A 19,884-nucleotide genomic window follows, 5' to 3' on the forward strand; every position below is an offset into this window, starting at 1 on the left:
TTGTGAAGGTCACCCTTTGGTAAGCATTCATACAGGACCCAATTATCTTCACATTCTGTGACCGATCATTGAAGTCTATCCACACACCACTTCCCCAGACTTCCTTGTCACCAGTTTCCTAATTATGTTCCTTTCAAGTACCTGACCATCCAGCCAAGCCATTGGCCACAACCCATGAACAAGTATAGATCTGTATTTTTTTTTTTTTTTTTTGGTGGCTGGCCAGTGCAAGGATTGAACCCTGGTGTTATCAGCACCACGCTCTAACCAACTGAGCTAACCAGCCAGCCCTGTGATCTGTACTTCTGACCAGGCAAAATGAACAACCAGGTGCACTGCTGTAAGTTCTTCCCACTGGGAGGATTTCCCTTCAGCACTGTCCTTCAGAGCCATCCCAGAGTGGGGTTATAGTACAGTACAGCTGTCCACTTTCAGATGCATAACATTGCAGAAATGTGTCGACCAAGCCCAAGAGTTTTCTTCTTCAGGTCACTGGTCATAAGCAATTCCTCATGAAACTGCGGGTAGGGGTGGAGAGAAGATAATGTAGCAGAAGTAGTGGCCATGGGCATGAATAAGCTACACAATTACAATTACTTGAGCCTTCAGGACTTGCTTGAGTCCACTTGCATTTGATGATGGAGTGTTGCTGTGCACGCTCAAGTTTATGGCTTGGTGAATCAGACAACAGCCAGTTCATGATGGGCAGCTCAGGTCATATGGTAAGTTGCTGACTCTATTAAAATCCATAGAAGGTTTGGTTTTGGTTAGTTTGTTGTCTGTTTCTAACTTTTAATTTTGAAATAATTAGAGATTCATGGGAAGTTGCAAAAATAGTAGTGCAGAGAGGTCCCATGCACCCTTTAACCAGTTTCCCTCAATGGTAACATCTTGCATAACTGTAGTACAGTATCAAACCCAGGAAACTGACATTGGTACAATCCACAGAGCTTATTCAGATTTTATCAGTTTTACATGCATTTGTGTGTGTGTGTGTGTGTAGTTCTATGCAATTACATCACACGTGTAGATTTCTGTAACCAGTATGCACAATTAAGATACAGTACTGTTCTATCTCCACAAAGATCCCTTGTGTTTCCTCTTTCGAGTCACACCCATCCCTCTTCTCTCCCCTCCCCACCATTTCTAACCCTTCGCAACCACTCGTTTCCTCCCCATCTGTATATTTTTGTCACTTTGAGAATTTTATATAAATAGAATCTTATGGTATGTGACTTTTTCAATCAGCTTAATACCCTTGATGTCTATCCAATTGTTATGTACCAATAGTTTCTTCCTTTTTATTTCATTTATTTCATGGTACTGCTGTTTGTTTAACCATTCACCCACTGTAGGATATTTAGTTTGTCTCCAATTTGGCTGTTTCAAACAAAGCTGCCATGAACATTCATGTTAAATGTCTTTTTGACATTTAAAAAATGTTTAACTGTGGTAAATACACATGAAAAGTTATCATCCTAATCATTTTCAAGTGTACAGTGCAGTGGCATTAACTACATTCATACTGTTGTGCTACCAGCACCACCGTCCATCTACAGAATTCTTTTCCTTTTACAAAACTGAAATTGTACCCATTAAATAATAGGTTCCTATTCCCCTCTTCCCCAGCCCCTGGCAACCATCATTTTACTTTCTGTCTCTATGACTACTATGGATACCTCATATAAGTCCAGTCATACACAGTCCTTTTGTGACTGGCTTATTTCACTTAGTATAATGTTCTTAGAGTTCATCCATGTGTAGTATTTGTCAGAATTTCCTTCCTTTTTAAGGCTTAATAATATACTATTGTATGTATATACCACATTTTGTTTACCATTCATCTGTCAGTGGACAATTGGGTTACTTCTTTCTTTTGGCTATTGTGAATAATGCTGCTAAGAACATGAGTGTACAAATATCTGTTTGAGTCCCTGCTTTCAAATTTTTGAGGAATATACCCATTGTGTGCATATTTTTGTGTGGACATAAGTTTTCATTTCTGCAGGATAAATGCCAAGCAATGAGGTTGCTAGATTGCATGAAAAGTGTTTTTAGTTTTTTAAGAAACTGCCACACTATTTCCAAAGTGGCCATACCATTTTCTATTCCTGCCAGCAATGTGTGAGAAATCTAGTTTCTCTGCATTCTTACTAGCATCTTGTGTTGTCACCTAAAGCTGCTTTAATAGGTGTGTAGTGACATCTCATCATGATTTTAATTTGCATTTCCCTAACAACTAATGATGCTGAACTTCTTTTCATGTGCTTCTTTGATATCTGTATATCCCCTTTGATGAAATGTCTGTTCAGATCTTTTGCTCATTTTCTAGTTGGATTGCCTGACTGCTTTTGGGTTTTGAGAGTTTTTATTTATTCTAGATGTGAGTACATTTTTAAATAGGTGGTTTGCAAATGTGGACTTCCAGTTTGTAGCCTGTCTTTTTATTATTTTAACAAGATTCTTCACCAAGAAAAGGTTTTTTTTTAACTTTGATAAAGTCCAGTTTATCAATTTATTTTCTTTTATGGATCATGCTTTTGGTGTCATGTCTAAGAACTCTTTCTCTAGTCCTTGGTCCCAAAGATTTTCTCCTATGTTTTCTTCTAAAGGTTTTGTAGTTTTAGGTTTTACATTTAAGTCTGTGATTCATTTTGAGTTAGCTTTTGTATGAGATTTAGGTCAAGGGTTTTTGGTTTTTTTTTTTTGTTTTTTTTTTTTTGCCTATGTAGATCCAGTTGCTCCAGGACCATTTATTGAAGAGACTATTGCTACTCCATTGAATTGTTTTTGCATCCTTGTCGAAAATTAGTTGCACATACTTGCATGGATATATTTCTTTTCGAAAATCAGTTAGACATACTCGTGGGTTTTCTATTCTGTTCCAAAGATGTTTTTCAAAAGAAGAGTCACTAGCTGCAGAAGATGGCATGGTTTTCCAAAATCCTAAGGGTCTACACTGTGATTCACTTATAGGGGCCAGTCAAAGGCTCCACACAACATCCCTATCTGCCACTGACACTTCAAGCACAATCATATCTGCTGGGTCATATGGCCCAAGTGGCATAAAAGCTTGTACAACAGCCTGGATATACTAGAGTCTTTTCCTGTTCTGAGCCCCACTCAAAACTAGCAGCTTTTATGGTCACTTAGTAAATAGGTCAGAATAGTGCACCCAAATAAAGTATATGTTGCTTCCTAAACCCCAAAAGGTCTGCTAGGTATTCTGTCTCCCTTAAGGTGCCAGATGCAACAACTTTTCCTTTACCTTGGAAAGATGTCTTGACATGTCCCACCACCTGTCCCCTAGAAATTTCACCAACATGGAAGCCCTGTGAATTTTTGTGGGATTAGTTTCCCATTCTCTGGCATACAAATATATTGCCAGTATATTTAGAATATTTGCTACTTCCTGCCCACCAGATCCAATCAACATAATATCATCAGTGTACTAGACCAGCCTGATGTCCTATGGAAGGGAAATGCACTCAAGCTCCCATCAGATTAGATTATGACATTGAGCTAGAGTTGATATATCCCTGAGGTAGGAAACTGAAGGTGTATTGCTGACTTTGCCATATGAAAGAAACCTACTTCTAATACTCTTAATTAACAGGATTAGAGAAAAAAGCATTCACCAGATCAATGTCTGCGTACAGGCACTAGGAGATATGTTGATTTGTTCTAGCTATAAAACCACTTCTGAAACAACAACTGCAACTGGAGTCACCACCTGATTAAGCTCAGATAATCCACTGACATTCACCAAGATCTGTCTGTCTTCTGAAGAGGCCAAATGGGCAATTTTAATGCAGATGTACTGGGAATTGCCTCTTAGCATCTTTCAAGTCTCTGATGGTGGCGCCAATCTTTGCAGTCCCTCCAAGAGTATGGTATTGCTTTTGGTTTACAATTTTTGTCAGTAGAGGCAGTCCCAGTGGCATCCTCTTGGCCCTTCCTACCAGAAAAGCCCTCATTATTAGGTCACAGAAGCCATGTGGAGATTCTGCCAGTTGCTGAGTATGGTTATCTCAGTTATGTAATCCACAAATGGAGAAATAAACTAAACACAGGATGGTTCTGGGACCTACTGGACCCTACTGTGAGACAGACTTGAGCTAAAACCCATTGACCACATGCCCTCTATATGCCTCTACTTTGACTGGTGGGTCACTGTAACATTTGGGGTCTCCAGGAATTGGTGTTAGCTCAGAACCAGTGTCCAATAATCTTCAAAAAGTCTGAGTATTTTCCTTTTCCCAGTACACTCACACTGGTAAATGGCTGTGGGTACCTTTGGGGAAGAAGATTAATAATATACAATTTCAGTAGTATATCAAAGTCCTTCCCAAAGGGAACCAGGCCTCCCCTTCATTCAAGGGACTTTGGTCTGTGAACTGGCTCAAGTACGGGAATTGATTGAGGAGAAATGACTCTCTTTCAGTGATTTAGCCAGACATCTGTTCTCTAGGCATAGATCTTTTCCGCTTAAACAAATCGAGTAGGTTGCCTACCTTTTTTGTTTCTAGGAACACCATGACTAGCTGAGCACCAAAGGCCTCTATGAGCCTGGCTATACAGAATGCTTTGGCCCTGCTGTTCTTATAGTAACCACACCCAACTTTTTCTTTGGTGACGAAGTTCCACCACATAGTATCTGTCACCCTATTATCACCATTATGTTTAGTGATTTCAATTCGATGGTAGCTGTTTCCTCTGTAATTTTTGACCTAAAGAAAAGAGCCATCACAGAGCTCTTCAAGGATGCTGGAGCTCATCTCACAATTTATTTCTTCCAACTGTGGTGAAAGGTGGACCTTCTGAACCCCCAAAGTGGGTGAGCAGGTCTTAAATGATAATCCACTCTAACATTTCAGTATCCCTAAGGCTTTGGATCTCTTTCTGTATAGTATACCAAGGAAGTTCTGGTATTTCAGTTTCTTCTAGTATAGGTCACCCTATACTAGCCTCTTGCATGAACCCAAAATTTTTGGTAAGGAAGGCGTTTCACCTCTGAGATTGCATGATTAGGAGCTATGCAGACCCACTCCCCACTAAAATAAGCATAATTAGCAAAATAATTAGTTCAAACTTTGAAAATAAATATATAAATAAATCCCTGGAAACTGTCCTAAGGGCATATACAGAAAATAAACATTCATTCAACCAGATCCATGAAAATTCAATAAGAACAGGAGAGTTGGTGGCACTTGAGCCACAATTCACTCCCTCTTTCAACCCCCTCCTGCCCAGCTCACCTTGATAAAATCTTCATTCTAGGCAGGTTTGCCAAAAAAAACAAGGCTCCCTCTCCCCTCAGCTCCCAATCAAGGGATATTGTATCTCACCAGGAAGGGCAGGATGCCACCATTTCTCATCTCCTCTAACTCCTAGTTGAAGAGGCTATATTCCTGCTGTGTACAGATGGGAGGTCAAGGCTTCCTTCCTCTATACAGCTCCCACTTATAGGATTGGTTGCCTGGTGCAGCAGGGTGAGAATATGGGGGCTCCAACTGTACTCAACTCAGCTCAATCATAGGACAGGAGTTTCACACTAGGAGAGGCAAGCCAAGAAGACCAGAGGCTACCACTCTCACCTGGCATGTGAGAGTAATGGCTCAGAAATTTTGCTGAGGGGGGGAGAAAGTCCACAGGAATAGAGAGCTCCAAAGCTATCCCTAAAAGGCTCACCTAAACCCAGTGGGTCTCTCCCACTGCACCTGGTATAGTCTCCTGGAACAAGGGAAAATATTGTTCTTGAGAGGTTGTAAAAAGCTTGGCCTTAAGGAATCCCAACTTTTTGACACAAGTGACTTCCAGGATACATCCAACAGAGTAACAGTCAAAACAGAAAAGGGAGAGAGGCTGTATGCTTGGATCCATGCTCTCCTATGCTGGGAGCTCAGAGTTCTGCATGATGCAACAAGCCTGCCAGCACCAGCAGAGAGCATGCTGGGGGTGTGTAAGCTGCCTAGATCCATGCCACCTTCCCCAGGAGTTCAGTGCCCTTTCTGACACAGTGCCCCCACTGCACCAGCAGAGAAGGTGGAGGGAATGAGCCAGCACTTACTACCGTGCTCACCCAGAACCAAACTTATGAAGCCCAACCTGACTATCAATATAAAACACTTCTACAGGTATGAGTCGCTCCCCTCAAAAAACACTCCAAAGACTAAAAGAAGCAAGTACACCACCACATGCCTAGACATCAAAACAGAGATATGATAAGCATGAAAAAAAGGGAAAGATGATCCCTCCCAAAGAAGACTACAATTCTCTGATACCAGACCTCAAACAACAGGAAACTGGTGAATCACCTGAAGAGGACTCCCAAATGGCAATAATAAGGAAATTCAACATGATGAACAAAATAAATAAATAAATAGATAGATAGATAGATTGATATCACAACGAAGTCAAAAACAATCCAGGACATATATGAGAAGTTCAACAAAGAAATATAAACAATAAAAAAGAACCAAGCAGAAATCCTGGAACTGAAGAATTTATTCAATAAAAATTACAACTGAGAGCATAAGCATCAGGCTAGAACAAGCGGAAGAATTTCTGAACTAGAAGACAGGCTTTTAAAATTAAAACAATTGGAAAAGAATAAAATTTTTATGAAGAAAGGCTAGAAGATCTTTCTGATAACCTTAAGCATATAAACATCCCTATTATGGAGAGTAGGAAAATCCGGAGGTTAACAAGGAAGTCAAAAAGAAACTCACCCGAGGAAAGAAGTCTTGGAGTTAAAAAGGGGAAAGCATGAAGTTTAAGTAGTAGGTTACTATGCTCACACTTAGAAAAAATAACTTTTCGGTTTTCAAGATGGCGGCGGCTGCGGCGGCTGGCGCGGAGTAGCTGAGGTGGAAAAGGTGGCCATTGGGCCTCAGGCAGCCGGGAAACTTGTGGACCTTCCTCTGGCCATCTCTTAAGGGAGGACTGCTGCTGCTGGCCGGTCGTGGGGGCTCAACGCCACTTTGCCCCCGGCAGGAGAGGCTGCCTCATTTACAGGCAACAGCTTTGAAGTGTGGAGCAGGAAAAGAACTGATTCTTAGCTGCAAAAGCGAGTCTTGAAACAGGGAACACGGCGCCAGGGCTGCTGTGGATGCAGCCAGGATCCCAGAGGCCGGGGCCGCACTGAAGGCGGCCAGCTGCCCTATTCAGGATTCGAGGTTTCAGGCCGGCATTAAAGAAGATTCCTCGGAGTGCCCGAGCGGCGCCGCGACTGAACAGCCCGAGGCGGCAGCGCCGAGAACACGGAAGGCAACAAACCAGAGACAGAGCGAGCGCCCGACCTGGCACAGCACTGTGAGTGATCCCTGGCACAGCTCTGTTCGGGGGGTGGATGCCCACGCGGCTCCCGCCTGCACCACCAGGCCACTCACTGCCACGGTGCTGCCTCCATTTTCCCAGGTGCGGGCAGCTCCGCCCTGCTCTGCCATCACTGAGCCCATTTGCTTGGCCTGGCGCGGGGCTTTCCGGACCCTGCGGGCCGACCTCCTCTCCCACTCCCTCCGCGGTTCTCTGGCGGGGCTGGGGGTGTGGGGCGTCCCGACCAGTTTTGGGAGGGCTAGGAGGTGCGGGCGGGCCGACTGTCGCTCCACCACACCCTGGACTCCGGCCCCAGTGGACTTCCTGTTACTGGGAGGCAGGTGCCGTCTCTGCGACCACCAGTTTGGAACAAAGCCTAGCGAATTTCTGGTTGGGAATAGTGTGGTAGGAGAGTTCCCGGGTCCACTTGAACCTGCCGGAGAGCAGGCTGCAGGCGGGCACTAGACGCGGTTTATACCGGGGGGATACAAAGGTGAACAAGACCTGAGAAAGATCTACACAGTGCTACAAAGGCACCCAGAGAGACCGGTCGTCTGTGCCTAGCAGAAACCTGGTAGACTTCCTGGGCGAGGCGGTGCTGAGCAAGGTCTTGAAGGCCCAGCTGATAGACGAGGGGTGCAGAAGACATGCCCCAGCCCAGCACAGTGTGCACAGAGCGGGGAGACGTGCGGCCAGGGAGGCGGAGACTCGACAGAAACCACACACCCGGTGGGGTCGCCACTGCACGATCTAACAGCCTGGGCCAGAGCACACGGAACGGGGAGAAGTCCTGTACAGAAAGTGAAAGCTCAACAGAGATCACACACCCTGTGGTACGTGATCCACCAGCCCAGCAGAGTACAAGCTGACTAGAAAGGTGGATCCCCGGAGAAGCCCAAGACCCGAGGCAACCACACACACAAGACACTAGAGGCCAACTGAGCAGTCACGGCGGGAGCCATACCAAATTGGCAACCACAGCAACATCCTAGTTAGTCATTAGTCTTAAACCGGTGGACTGTGAAACCCCCTGCAACAATGAATAAACACCAAAAAAAAGACACCAGAAATACAAAAAATCAAGAAAGTACACCACCAAAAGTTAATAAATCTCATACTCTAGATCCTATAGAACAAGAAGCCCTTGAAATAACTGACAAGGAATTTCGAGTGATAATTCTAAGGAAACTGAATGAGATACAAGAAAACTCAGCTAGACATCATGATGAAATGAGGAAAAGTATACAGGATCTGAAAGAGGAAATATACAAGGAAATCAATGCCCTGAAAAAAAATGTAGCAGAACTTGCTGAACTGAAGAAGTTATTCAGCGAAATAAAAAACACAACGGAGAGTTTAACCAGCAGGCTTGTCGAAGTTGAAGAGAGAACCTCTGAACTTGAAGATGGGCTGTTTGAAATAACACAAGCAGACAAAAAGAAAGAAAAAAGAATCAAGGACATGGAAGAAAATCTGAGAGAGATATCAGACAACCTCAAGCGCTCAAATATCCGAGTCATGGGTATTCCAGAAGGGGAGGAAAATGGAGATTCCATTGAAAACATATTCAACAAAATAGTGGCAGAAAACTTCCCAGGTATAGGAAAAATCACAGATCTTCAGATCCAGGAAGCTCAACGATCTCCAAACGTATTCAACCCAAAAAGGCCTTCTCCAAGACATGTCATAGTCAAATTGGCAAAACTCAGAGACAAAGAGAGAATCTTAAAAGCTGCAAGAGAGAAGCGTTAAATCACCTATAAGGGAGCCCCAATCAGGTTAACATCAGACTTTTCATCACAAACCCTAAAAGCTAGAAAGGAATGGGATGATATTTTCAAAATACTAAAAGACAAAGATTGCCAGCCAAGAATACTCTACCCTGCAAGGCTATCCTTCCGAAATGAGGGGCAAATAGTATATTTCTCAGACAAACAAAAACTGCGGGAGTTCACTACCACAAGACCACCCTTACAAGAAATCCTCAAGGGAGTACTGGGTTTGGTTCCTGAAAAATAACTACCACTGCCATAAAAACCTAAAAAAAATCTAAACCCGCTAGTACAATAAAAATGGCATTCATGAAGAGAAAACAAGCTAACAAAAACACTATCTACAACCTAAGGAACCAACAAACAAAGAAACCAAACAGTAAATCAGAAAGCAAGGAACAAAAGACACCTAAGACAACCAAACAACCAATAAAATGCTAGGAATAAATCAACACCTTTCAATAACAACTCTTAATGTTAAAGGCTTAAATCCCCCAATTAAAAGACACAGACTGGCTGACTGGATCAAAAAGCAGGACCCAACTATATGCTGCCTACAAGAGACCCACCTCACCCATAAAGATTCACACAGACTAAGAGTGAAAGGATGGAAAAAGATTTACCATGCAAACAGAAAAGAAAAACGAGCTGGAGTGGCTATTCTTATATCTGACAAAATAGACTTTAAACTAAAAACCATAAAAAGAGACAATGAGGGACACTACTTAATGATAAAAGGACTGATCCATCAAGAAGACATAACAGTCATAAATATGTACACACCCAATGTTGGAGCAGCCAGATTTATAAAACAAACTCTATTAGACCTAAAGAAGGAAATAGACACTAATACCATAATAGCAGGGGACCTGAACACTCCACTGTCAATATTAGACAGATCATCTAGGCAAAGAATCAGTAGAGAAACACAAGATCTAAACAAGACTCTAGACCAATTGGAATTGGCAGATATCTACAGCACATTCCACCCAACAACCTCAGAATATTCATTCTTCTCATCAGCACATGGATCATTCTCCAGGATAGATCACATATTAGGTCACAAATCAAGTCTCAATAAATTCAAAAAAATTGGAATTATCCCATGTATCTTCTCAGACCATAATGGATTAAAACTAGAAATTAATAACAAACAAAACTCTGGAAACTATACAAACACATGGAAATTAAACAGCATTCTACTTAATGACATATGGGTCCAAGAAGAAATCAAGCAGGAAATCAAAAAGTTTATTGAAACTAATGAAAACAATGATACATCATACCAAAACCTGTGGGATACTGCAAAAGCAGTATTGAGGGGAAAATTTATTGCATTAAATGCTCACTTCAGAAGAATGGAAAGATGACAAGTGAACAACCTAACACTTCACCTTAAAGAACTAGAAAAACAAGAACAATCCAATCCTAAAGTTAGCAGACGGAAAGAAATCATTAAGATCAGAGCAGAACTGAATGAAATTGAAAACCAAAAAACAATTCAAAAGATCAACGAATCAAAAAGTTGGTTTTTTGAAAAGATAAATAAAATTGACAAACCATTAGCATGGCTAACAAAAAAAAGAAGAGAGAAGACTCAAATAACAAAAATTAGAAATGAAAAAGGCGATATTACAACTGATTCATCTGAAATACAAGGAATCATTCGAGACTACTATAAACAACTATACGCCAACAAATTTGAAAATCTGGAGGAAATGGATAAATTTCTGGACACACACAAGCTCCCAAAACTGAACCGTGAAGACGTAGAAAATTTGAACAGACCAATAACAATAAAGGAGATTGAAGCTGTTATCAGAAGGCTCCCAACAAAGAAAAGCCCAGGACCAGATGGATTCACAGCAGAATTTTACCAAACATTCAAAGAGGAATTGACACCGAATCTTTACAAACTATTCCAAAAGATTGAAACGGACGCAAATCTCCCAAACTCATTCTATGAAGCAAACATCATCCTGATACCAAAACCAGGTAAAGATATAACCAAAAAAGAAAACTACAGGCCGATATCCTTGATGAATATAGATGCAAAAATCCTCACTAAAATACTAGCAAACAGAATACAGCAACACATACGAAAAATTATTCATCACGATCAAGTGGGATTCATCCCAGGGATGCAAGGTTGGTTCAACATACGCAAATCAATAAATGTGATACACCATATTAATAAACTCAAACACAAGGACCATATGATCATCTCTATAGATGCTGAAAAAGCATTTGATAAAGTTCAGCACTCGTTCATGACAAAGACCCTCTATAAGTTAGGTATAGAGGGAAAGTATCTCAACATAATTAAAGCCATATATGACAAACCCACTGCCAATATCATCCTGAATGGGGAAAAGCTGAAAGCTTTTCCTTTAAGAACAGGCACTAGACAAGGATGCCCACTCTCACCACTCCTATTCAACATAGTGTTGGAAGTACTAGCCAGAGCAATCAGAGAAGAGAAGGAAATAAAGGGCATCCAGATTGGAAAAGATGAAGTCAAACTGTCCCTGTTTGCAGATGACATGATCCTATATATCGAACAGCCTAAAACCTCTACAAAAAAACTGTTGGAATTGATAAATGATTTCAGCACAGTAGCAGGATACAAAATCAACACACAAAAATCAGTAGCATTTCTTTTCTCCAATAGTGAACATGCAGAAGGAGAAATCAAGAAAGCCTGCCCATTTACAATAGCCACCAAAAAAATAAAATACTTAGGAATTGAGTTAACCAAGGAGGTGAAAAATCTCTATAATGAGAACTACAAACCACTGCTGAGAGAAATTAGAGAGGATACAAGAAGATGGAAAGATATTCCATGCTCTTGGATTGGAAGAATCAACATAGTGAAAATGTCCATACTACCCAAAGTGATATACAAATTCAATGCAATCCCCATCAAAATTCCAAAGACATTTTTCTCAGAAATGGAAAAAACTATTCAGACATTTATATGGAACAATAAAAGACCACGGATAGCCAAAGCAATGCTCAGCAAAAAAAATAAAGCTGGAGGCATAACACTACCTGACTTTAAGCTATACTACAAAGCTATAATAACCAAAACAGTATGGTACTGGCATAAAAACAGACACACTGACCAATGGAATAGAATAGAGAATCCAGAAATCAACCCACACACTTACTGCCATCTGATCTTTGACAAAGGCACCAAGCCTATTCACTGGGGAAGGGACTGCCTCTTCAGCAAGTGGTGCTGGGATAACTGGATATCGATATGCAGGAGAATGAAACTAGATCCATACCTCTCACCGTATACTAAAATCAACTCAAAATGGATTAAGGATTTAAATATACACCCTGAGACAATAAAACTTCTTAAAGAAAACATAGGGGAAACACTTCAGGAAATAGGACTGGGCACAGACTTCATGAATACGACCCCAAAAGCACGGGCAACCAAAGGAAAAATAAACAAATGGGATTATATCAAACTAAAAAGCTTCTGCACAGCAAAAGAAACAATTAAAAGAGTTGAAAGACAACCAACAGAGTGGGAGAAAATATTTGCAAAATATACATCTCACAAAGGATTAATATCCAGAATATATAAGGAACTCAAACAACTTTACAAGAAGAAAACAAGCAACCCAATTAAAAAATGGGCAAAAGAGCTAAGTAGGCATTTCTCTAAGGAAGATATCCAAATGGCCAACAGACATATGAGAAAATGCTCAACATCACTCAGCATCCGGGAAATGCAAATCAAAACCACATTGAGATACCATCTAACCCCAGTTAGGATGGCTAAAATCCAAAAGACTATGAACGATAAATGCTGGCGAGGCTGCGGAGAAAAAGGAACTCTCATACATTGTTGGTGGGACTGCAAAATGGTGCAGCCTCTATGGAAAATGGTATGGAGGTTCCTTAAACAATTGCAAATAGATCTACCATACGACCCAGCCATCCCAGTGTTGGGAATATACCCAGAGGAATGGAAATCATCAAGTCGAAGGTATACCTGTTCCCCAATGTTCATTGGAGCACTCTTTACAATAGCCAAGAGTTGGAACCAGCCCAAATGCCCATCATCAGATGAGTGGATACGGAAAATGTGGTACATCTACACAATGGAATACTACTCAGCTATAAAAACGAATGAAATACTGCCATTTGCAACAACATGGATGGACCTCGAGAGAATTATATTAAGTGAAACAAGTCAGGCACAGAAAGAGAAATACCACATGTTCTCACTTATTGGAGGGAGCTAAAAATTAATATATAAATTCACACACACATACACACATACACACACAAACCGGGGGGGGGGGAAGAAGATATAACAACCACAATTATTTGAAGTTGATACAACAAACAAACAGAAAGGACATGGTTGGGGGGGAGGGGGGAGGAAGAAGGGAGGGAGGTTTTGGTGATGGGGAGCATTAATCAGCTACAATATATATCGACAAAATAAAATTTAAAAAATAAATAAATAAATAAATAAATAAATAAAAAAGTAAAAATAAAAATAAACATCCCTATTATGGATGTACCGGAAGGGGGGGAGAGAAAGGAAAATGCATTGAAAACCTATTTAATGAAATAATACCTAAAAACTTCCCAAGTATTGGGAGAGATCAAAGAAGGTCAAAGATACCCATTCAGATTCAGGACCTCTCTGAGACACATTATAGTCAAATTGTCAAAAGACAAAGACAAAAAAAAAAAAAAAATTCTAAAAACAGCAAGAGAAAAGAGTCAAATCACCTATAAGTGAATCCCCATCAGACTAACAGCTAACTTCTCAGCAGAAATCCTATAGGCCAGGAGAGAGTGGGATGACATATTCAAAGAGCTAAAAAAAAAAAATTGCCAACCAAAATACTAAAGCAAAGCTTTCCTTCAGAAATAAAGGAGAAATAATATCTTTCCTAAACAAAACTGCAGGAATGGGAGTCCTTCATCTAGAATCCAAACAGTGATATATGTCAACATAAATACATGAGAAAGAATAAAAACTGCTGGTAGAGCAGATAAGTAAATGAGAAAAAAAAATCATCACTACAAAAAAAATAAATAAAAACATGAAACAGCAGAGACTAACAGTAAAAGGGAAAGAAAGGAACAAAAGAAATTTAAAACAACCATAGAAAATTGATAAAATGTAAGGAATGAGGCAGTACCTTTCAGTAATAACCCTGAATTTAAATGGATTAAATTCCCTACCTAAAAGATACAGACTGGATGAATGGATTAAAAATCTAGACCCAACCATATGCTGCCTGCATGAAATTTAGTTCAACAATAAAGACACACATAGACTAATAGTGAAGAGAAGGAAAAAGACATTCCATGCAAATGGAAACCAAAAACAAGCAGGTGTTGTCATACTTATATCAGATAAAATACACTTCAAACCAAGAACTATAAAAAGAGACAAAGAAGGATATTATATAATGATCAATGCAACAAGAAGATATAAACATCATAAGTATATATGCACCCAACATCAGAGCACCTCGATATATCAAGTAACTGTTATTGGATCTAAGAGGAGAGCTAGATTGAAACACAGTAATACTTGTGGACTTCAGCACACCACTCTCAGCATTGGGCAGATCATCTAGACAAAGAATAAGTAGAGAAATATTGGATTTAAATGGCACTTTAGACCAAATGGACTTGACAGACATATACAAAACATTTCATCCAACAACTGCAGAATATACATTCTTTTCATCAGTACATGGATTGTTCTCAGGATAGAACACATGTTAGGCCACAAATTACATCTCAACAAATGTAAAAGACTGAAATTATGTCAAGTATATTTTCAGACCGCAATGGAATAAAATTAGAAATTAACAACAAACAAATCTTTGGACACTATACAAATACATGGAAATTAAGCAGTATGCTCCTGAATGACCAATGGGTCAAAGAAGAAATAAAGCAGGAAATCAAAAAATTCCTTGAAACAAGTGAAAATACAAGCACAACATGCCAAAATCTACGAAATATTGGAAAATCAGTACTGAGAGAAAAGTTTATTGCAATAAGTGCTTATGTCAAAAGAGCAGAAAGACTTCAAATAAACAACCTAACATTACATCTCATAGAACTAGAAAAAACAAGAACAATCCAATCCCAAAATTATTAGATGAAAAGAAGTAATTAAGGTCACAACAGAACTAAGTGAAGTAAAGACCAAAAGTAGAACAAAAAATCAATGAAACAGAAAGTTGTTTTTTTGAGAAGGTAAACAAAAGAGACAAACCATTAGCTAGACTAACTGCAAAAAAAAAGAGAGAAGACCCAAATAACAAAAATCAAAAATGAAAAAGGAGAGATTACAACCAATATCACAGAAATACAGAGAATCACTAGAGATTATTCTGAACAACTATAGACCAACAAATTTGGAAATGTGGAGGAAATAGATAAATTTCTGTACACATGCAAGCTGCCAAGACTGAACCAAGAAGAAATAGAAAATCTAAACAGACCAATCATGAGCAAAGAGACTGAAGCAGTAATCGTCAGTTTCCCAACAAAAGAAAGCCCAGGACTGGATGCCTTCACTGCTAAATTCTACCAAACCTTTAAAAAGGAATTAATAACAATTCTCTTTAAACTAGTCCAAGAAATTGAAACAGAGTCCATTCTCCCAAACTCATTCTGAGTCCAGCATCACTCTGATACCCAAATCAGACAAAGATACAATGAAAAAAAGAAACCTGCAGGCCAATATCCTTGATGAACATAGATGCAAAAATCCTCAAGAAACAAACATACAAAAAACTTAACAAACAATACCACAACACATCAAAAAGATTATACACCATGATCTTGTGGGATTCACGTCAAGGATGCAAGGATGGTTCAACATATGCAAATCAGTAAATGTGAAAAACCACATCAACACAATCCAGGACAAAAACCATATGATCATTTCAATAGATATATTAAAAGCATTTGATAAAATGCCTTTTTTCATTCAGCATAATTCTCTGGAGAGTCACCCAAGTTGTGCATACTAATGACTTTCTCCTTTTTCTTGCTGCATAGTATTCTATGATATGGATTTATCAGAGTGTGTTTAACCATTCACCCATTGAAGGACATCAGGGACATTTCCAGTTTGGGGGCTATTGCAAATAAAGTTGATATGAACATTCGTGAACAGGTTTTGTGTTAAGAAAAGTTCTCATTTTTTCTGGGATAAGTTTCCAGGAATGCAATTGCTAGGTAGTAGGGGAGTTGCATGTCTAGCTTTTTAAAGAAACTGTCAAACTGTTTTGCAGAATGTCAGTACCATCTTACATTCACACCAGCAATGTATGAATGATCCTATTTTTCATATTCTCATCATCTTGTGATGTCACTACTTTTATTTTAGTCATTTTGATAGGTTTTTACTGATATCTCATTGTGGTTTTGATTTGCATCTCCCCAGTGGCTAATGACTTGCTCCTTTCAGCTTTTCCCCATTCAGGATGATCTTGGTGGTAGGTTTGTTATATATGGCTTTTATTGTGTCAAGATCCTTTCCTTCTATACCTAATTTTCAGACAGTCTTTATCATGAAGGAGCAAGTCATTGGTACACACAACTTGGATGACTCTCCAGAGAATTATGCCAAATGAAAAAAGCCAATCTCAAAAGGTCGCATACTGTTTATATAATATTCTGTCTATATAATATTCTTGAAATAACAAAGTTGTAGAAATGGAGACCAGATAAGTGGATGCCAGGGATTTGGAAGGGGGTGGGGTGGGAAGGAAGGGGGCATGGCTATAAAAGGACAACATGAGAGATCCTTGTGGGGATGGAAATGTCCTGTATCATGACTGTATCAATATGCTGGTTGTTATATTGTTATTGTTTTTTTTAAGATGTTACCATTGGGGAAACTGGGTGAAGGGTACATGGAATTTCCCTGTATTATTTCTCACAACTGCATAAGAATCTACACTTATGTCCAAATAAAAGTTTTAATTTAATGAGTATATGAACTTGAAAAAATTCATATGAGCTTGAGAATGGTTATTTTATACTAAGGACTAAAGGAATCTTTTCCTCTACCAAGAATCTGAGCCAAATTTTTATATTGGGAGTTTGGAGCTTTTCAAAAACCATAAACTTTGTGGTTTTTACCAAGATTCCTTCTGGTGGAATGTCTAAGGCACATCTCACCACCATCCTTACTCTTTTAGCTCAAACTAATTCAGCAGATTCGGCCCCAGTCTTAGTCATCAGCCCTACTTTTGAGCCCAGGTTATTCAAGCCACTTATTAAGGCCTGTCTCCTAGGGGTTGCCTGGAAGGACTAGATATCAATACCCAGGAGAACCAGATTCAAGTGGGTTAGCCCATGGTTTAGGGCACCCAGTTCCCTGGATTTGATCTTTTCTTTTATATCAGCCAGATTGAAACATAGTTCATGCATTAGTCTGTTTCTGTTGCTTATAACAAAGTACCTGGAAGTGGGAAATATGTAAGAAAGTGAAATTTATTACTTATAGTTTCAAGGGCTGGGAAGTCCAAAGTCCAGGGAACACATTTGGTGAGGGTCTTCTCTGGTAGTGGCTTTACAGCAATGCAGGGGTCTCACATGGCAGAAAATGGCAGAGCGGAGAGAAAGCTAACCATCTCAGTTGGCTCCTTTTATAGCCATCAGAACCACACCCATGACCACCATTAATCTGTCAACTTATTACTCAGTAAATGGATCAATCCATTCACTAGGCATAGTCCTTACAATCCAATCACTTTTTCAAGGGTCCACCTTTCAATTACCATAATAGGATTTCCCATCCTCCCAACAATCATAGTGGGAATAGGCTTGTAATACATAAAATTTGGAGGACCCAATTCAATCCTCATCACTTCACATACCATATAATTCACTCATTTAAAGTGTACAACTTAGTGGGCTTTTTGTATAGTCACAGAGCTGTCCACCAATTGCCACAGTCAGTTTTAGAACATTTACCATCACCTCAAAAAGAAACCCCATATCCTTTAGCTGTTACTCCCCTATACTCAGATCTGCCACTCCAGCCTTAAGCAACCACTAATCTACTTTTTTTTCTATAGATTTGCCTATTCTGGACATTTCATGTGAATGGAGTCATATGATATGTGGTCCATTGTGACTAGCTTCTTTTACTTAGAATAATGTTGTCAAGGTTCACCCATGTGGCTGAATAATATTCCATTGCATGGATACACTGCATTTTATTTATCCATTCATCAGTTGATGGACATTTGGGTTACTTCCATCTTTTGACTACTAGGAATTGCTATGGGTTGAATTGTGTCCTCCAAAGGTTCATCTATTAATCCCCACTGTATCAGTCTTGATGGTGGGGAATTCTATTTTGGTAATTGAAAGGTGGAGCCTTTAAGAGGTAATTAGATTTTAAGGACCATTCCTTAGTGAATGGATTGATTCATTCATGGAGTAATAAGTTAATGGTTTAATCGGTAGTAATGGGCATGGTTTCGATGGCTTTATGAGGAGCCATTAGCTCTCTCATGCTCAGCCCATTCTCCATGTGATACCCTGCTTCATTGTAGAGCAGCCACCATCAAGGCCCTCACCAGATGTGTTCCCTGGACTTTGGACTTCCCACCTCCAAAACTGTAAGAAATCAATTTTATTTCTTTATAAATTGCCTAGTTTCAGGAATTTTGTTATAAGCAACAGAAATGGACCAATACATGAATAATGCTCTATGAGCATTCATGTACAATTTGTCCTGTAGTTCTGTCCTTTAGCCACACGTCTGGTTAGTAGTCATCATTGGTGTGATTTTCTATGAGAATCCTGTAGTCATACCAATGGGATGTTCAGTGCATATTCAGTAAGCCAATACATTGATCGCATGAACATATGTATGTACCCAGTTGACTCTGGTGCCTGTAGCCAGAACACTATGGGTGAAAAGACAGAAGGGTTATTGGTACCAATAGGGGGAGTTTTCACCCCCTTGGTAAGATACATGCTAGTTTGCCATTCTGAGAAAGGGTGGTTGCAAGAATAGGTATCTTACCTGGTTTATGATACCATACTTTATCCACTAACACTGTTGGATCTGTAGGTTCTACATGTAACAATATAGGGGAACTCATAATTGGCCATCACGATAATACAAATGTGCCCTTTGGAATAGAGCACTTATCTCTTCCAGGCCATGTTCCCTTTACTCAAGGAGGCCAGATACTTGTCACCCAAGGTGAAACTTGCAAGTTTTCTTCTAATCCTTTTCCCCAAGGCCCTGTTAAGCCTACCGAGTGTATATGGGGGGCTTCTATTCTCCAAGGCCATTCCCGTTGTACTGTCTGTCCCTGTTGTAAACAGGTTGGGGCCAGGAAGAGAATATTTCCATTCTTTCCATATCCTGGCTTCAAAAGCTTATCTTTAGTAGTGACTTGCAGTTGTATAGGTGCTGCAGCTCTATGCAACAGGACTTCCACTGGACAGGGCCAGCCCTTGTGGGGTCTCTCATTTAGAATCCTGTTGGCCGTAACCACTATGTCCACCCCTTCAGGGATGGGGGTTGGGAGATAGCTTTAGTCCCTTCTTTAAAAGACCATTGTGTCATTCAATGAGTCCCACTGCCTGGGGATGATATGGCATATGCAACTTCCACTGAGTAGACAACTGGGAAGCCCACTTCAGTAAAGTGGGTTCCATTATCACTCTCTGTAACTACAGGCTGGCCATACATGGTCGTAAGGCTATTCAGTGCTTTCACAGTGTTTACCTGGTCTGGGGCCTTACAAGGCCATACAAA

Source organism: Cynocephalus volans, chromosome 14, assembly GCF_027409185.1.
Source record: "Cynocephalus volans isolate mCynVol1 chromosome 14, mCynVol1.pri, whole genome shotgun sequence".
In the NCBI taxonomy this organism is placed as follows: Eukaryota; Metazoa; Chordata; class Mammalia; order Dermoptera; family Cynocephalidae; genus Cynocephalus; species Cynocephalus volans.